Genomic DNA, 5,111 nt, shown 5'->3' on the forward strand with positions numbered 1-5,111 from the left:
TAATCCTTTACCAATTTTATCCAATGTCTTTGGCACATGTTCAGATCCTTCTGAGTAAAGAAGTACTTCAAACTCTTATGGTCGGTGTATATTTTGCACTTCTCGCCATATAAATAATGTCTCAAAACCTTAAGTGAAAATACCACCACCGCCAATTCTAGATCATGTGTGGGATACCTTTTCTCATACTCCTTCAACTGTCTCGACACGTAGGCTATTACCTTTCCAACTTGTATCAGTATACACCCCAAACTCTGTCTGGAAGCATCACATTACACTACAAACTTCTCATTGTTTGAAGGCTGACTCAATACTGGAGCTGTGATCAGTTGCCGCTTCAATTCCTTGAAATTGTTCTCACACCTATCTGTCCATACATACTTAGTCTTCTTACACATCAATTCGGTCAATGGTGTGGATATCTTGGAGAATCCCTCGATGAAACACCGATAGTACCCTGCCAATCCCAAAAAGCTTCTAACCTCCGGCACACTACTCGGCCTAGGCCAATCCCTCACTACCTCAATCTTGCTTGGGTCAACCAGAATCCCCCTACTAAAAATATTGAAAAGAAATGTTACTTGCGGTAGCCAAAACTCACACTTGTTGAACTTAGCATATAACTTATGCTCCCTCAACCACTGTAATACTAGGCGTAGATGCTGCTCATGCTCTGTCTCTGACAGAGAGTATACCAGTATGTCGTCAATGAATATGATCACAAACTTGTCCAAATAATCCTTAAAGACCCTATTCATCAAGTTCATATAGGCTGTTGGGAAGTTGGTTAATCCAAAGGACATAACCAGAAATTCATAATGTCCATATCTTGTGCGGAAAGCGGTATTTGGTATGTCTTTCTTGTAATCCGTAATTGGTGGTAGCCTGACCGAAGATCAATCTTAGAGAACACTGTCTTCCCCTGTAGCTGGTCAAACAAGTCGTAGAACCTAGGTAGTGGGTACTTGTTCTTAATGGTCAACTTGTTAAGCTCTCTGTAGTCAATACACATCCTTAAGGATCCATCCTTCTTCTTGACGAACAATTCTGGAGCACCCCATGACGAAAAACTCGATCTGATGAATCCTAAATCTAGTAACTCTTACAATTGAATCTTCAATTCCTTCAACTCTGTCGGAGCCATTCTATAAGGTGTCCTAGACACTAGCTCCACCCCTGGCGCCAAATCTATGAAAAATTGATCTCTCGGTGTGGCGGCAACCCTCGCAAATCTGCGGGGAACAAATTAGGAAACTGACATACTAGTCAGGTCACCTCCGGTCCAACCAACATAACTCTGGAGGTATCTACAATGTTTGTTAGGAATATTATGCAACTCTCATGCATCAAGTCTCTATCCTTCAGTTCCAAAATCATAGGTACTCGCGGTCCACTCACTATCCCCACGAATACAAAGCGTACCTCCCCTTCCAGTTCAAAGGTCACCATTATGCACTTGTAGTAAATCCTCGCCCCATACTTCGATAACCAATCCATCCCTAGGATCATATCAAAGTCACCCATTGCTAGCTCAAGTAGATCAACAGACAACACTCTACTGTTTATCTCTACTGGCAATGCTCTAACCCATATCCTAGAGATTACCAGTTCCCTAGTTGGCAACAAGGTCTGAAATCCCCTAGCATACAAATCACTAGGTCAACATAGTCGATCTATCACTCTAGCATAAACAAATGAATGAGTGGACCCTGCGTCAATCAATGCAGTAAAAGAGGAACCAGCACTAGAAATCTAAACTTTCATGACCGAGGGGCTAGCCTCAGTCTGGGTCAAGGTAAATACTCTGGCAGAAGTGAGATTGTCGCTCTATTTCAGCTCTTCCTTTCTGGCTTGTGGGGAGTCCTTCCTCAAATGATCAATGCCCCCACAAGTAAAACAGGCCCTGATCCTACACTCTCTCTGATGTCATCGTCTGCACCGACGACACACTAGGAAACTCCTTTAGTTGTCTCCCCCGCCATGATAGCCACTGAAAGTACTCCGTGCCCGCTTATCCAAGCCACGAGGAACAAAAGAGTCTGCGACCTTTATCTTCTTCTCACTGGGGCCACTACCCCGGCTAGATCCAGTAAAAGGAGGCACCGTCCTCCGAGCATCACACCTAGCAGCACCCTCTATCCAAATCTAATCCTCAACCCCCTCACCTGTAAGGGTCTTGTCCACTACCAATGCATAAGTGGTAGTCCTCAGATCCAAAGTTATCTTGATGTCACAGGCTATCATGACATTCAATCTTCGCACAAACCGATCTCTCTGTGCCATGTCAGTTGGCACCAAATCTAGCGTGAACTTCTCTAACCGGTCAAACTTCAAAGCATACTCAGTAACTGTCATCCGATTCTAAGTCAGTTTGGTAAACTCATCTACTTTCGCAGCTCGGACTGCGACACTGTAATAGTTCTCATTGAAAATGTTTCTAAACTCTTCCCAGGTCATAACTGCGATGTTCCTTCTTAGAGACACAACATCCCTCCAGATGTGGGCATCTTCTCTCAACAAGTAGCTGGCGCAAGGTACTCTATCATTCCCTTCTACCCTTATGAAATCTAGGATGGAAGAAATCATGTTCATCCACTGCTCTGCCCGCAGTGGGTCTGGACCACCCTCAAAGGTGGGAGGATGCTACTTCCTGAACCTCTCATACAATGGTTCCCATTTATTCTCCACAGTAGGTTGGGCTGGTACTGGTGCCACAGCCTGCGGAACCTATAACCCAATGCTCTGAGGAGGGGCTTGTTGCCTCAACTTTCAAAGCTCTTCTTCTATTCAGTAAAGTCTAGCTTCCGTCTTGGCAAATAATTGTTGCCAATTTGATGGGGCAAGTGGAGGGCCCTGACCCTGGCTGTCATCCTCAGCCCTATTGCTGCAGAGTCTGATTGATCACTGAGGCATTACCACAATATGCCTGCAATCGATGTCGCCGCTTATCAGGCATGATAACAACATCCAAAACCACCTCCCGATTTCATCAACCATTACAACTAGCAAATCCACATATCACAAGCAGCATACAACAATCAAGGGGACCATGTCCTAGCATCGTTCATATACCAACTCATTCATCATGATCTATATAAATACTTAGGCAAACAGGGAACTTTAACAAGCAATTAAGCATATAATTCAATAAATACCAACCAACCCTGAGTCGAGCTTGTCACTGGCAACGAGCGTACATGTTTGGTCGATCTCCAGGAACCATAAACCTTGGCTCAGTCTGATACCAAGTTGTAACGCCCTACTTCCTTAGAGTCATTACTAAGTGAGTTTAAAATGTGCCATTAGCTCGCTAATCGAGGTTTTAGGTTAAAAGTGTGACTAAACTGTAACAAAACTCATTTAAAGACATTAAGTATAAAACATTTGGTTATTCATTGAAATCTTAGAAAGTTTTACATTTGGGATCCCAAAATACTGTTTAGAAAATACATTATAGATCAAAATATACATATGATCGACTTAGGCGACAAAACAACTATTATAGTACATTTTCCCAAAAATAACCCTAGCCATGGTGGCCAAGCAGGCCGAACATGTACCCGTCGCTCCATGCTCTCTGTACTCATGGTTGGTCGACCTTTCCTTTTCCCTTACCTGCACCATAGAGCACCCGTGAGCCAAAGCCCAGCAAGAAAACTCAACACAAAACATATATCATATGCATAGCAATCCATAGTTTATAACAAAACAACCAACATGCTAAACACATAGCGGCCAATGCCGTCCCAGGGTCTTTACTAGGCTTTGGGTTTCCGGTATTCACCGAGAGGATGACTCCAGCATCCTAGGAGGGTCTCACCCTAACGAGCGTACTCAACGCAATTCCCAACCCCTTGCCGTATTCGGCTTCCTACCGTTCTCGACCTTCACCGTTCACTCATAAATATGCATCACATAGCACAATATCAACAGATATTTAAACATATACTAAACATAAACAATAGGGATACGCCCTGCAATTCAATAAATAGGGCCACGCCCTACAATACAGACATTAGGGCCACACCCTGCTCTACGGGTACAACAGTTTTCTTACCTGTGACCCGAGCTATCTGAGCACTTCAATCCCGAGCACAGTCCTCTAACCCGAGCCTTGTTGAAAACCTAGTCACAACACATTGATAATAACCAACCATCAAGTTCTAAGCCAATAAATCACTTCGAGGTATAATTCAAGCCTCCAGGACCTTGGATTCTACCAAACTGGGTAGTAAAATCATTCCCGAGCCTTAACACTTGAGTTCCCGAACTAAAAACCTTCAAACAGCCTACATTTCAGATTTGAGTCGCGGCCCAACCCCTTAAACGCCGTGGCGTGCTCAAGTCAGAGGCAAAAACGCCTCTCTGCTGGGGAACACAGGCCGCGACGCTCCAAACCTTGAGCCGTGACGCACCTAGCGAATCAGAGGCCTTTCAACCTCTTCCAGCACACGGGTCGGGGCGCCTAAAGAACAGAGCTGCAGCTCGAGCCTCTAAACCCATAATTCTCACACTTTCTGTGTTTTTCCTTGAGCCTAAATCCATAATTCACCCTTCAAACACTAGCCCAACTTAGAATTAAGCCTAGAATCCTTTTCCATACAGCCTAAACATCTCAACAGTCCCCAAAAATCATTCCAAATCCTCACCCATACTCAAAATCAAACTAGAGTTCAATCCTCATGCAAGATTCCCATCTATGGGAGAATTCAATACAAATGATTAAGTTTAGGAGCTTACCTCTGTACTAAATTCGACTCTGAACTGATTCCTCGAGTTTCTAAGCTTCTAGTCTCCCAAATTCCAGCCTTGAACCCTTAATCTCTGGATAATTTCTTCAAAAAGTCTCTAGGCACCAATGTGAGGTAGTGAGAACTGAATGAGATAGAGAGCTAAGATATTTGGTGTTTTTTCCTCTTCTGTTTCCTTCTAAGGTCTTAGCAGTTGTAACGCCTCAAAATCCCTAATGCGGTTTAATGGCTGGATTAGTAGGTCGGGAGGGCCATAATTGTTTTATTATGCCATTAAATGATTATATGAATGTTTATGTGAATTATATTATAATATGATGTTAAATGCATGCATGTGGGTCCACATTCAATTATAAGGGT

Source organism: Humulus lupulus, chromosome 8 (genome assembly GCF_963169125.1).
Source record: "Humulus lupulus chromosome 8, drHumLupu1.1, whole genome shotgun sequence".
Taxonomy (NCBI): Eukaryota; Viridiplantae; Streptophyta; class Magnoliopsida; order Rosales; family Cannabaceae; genus Humulus; species Humulus lupulus.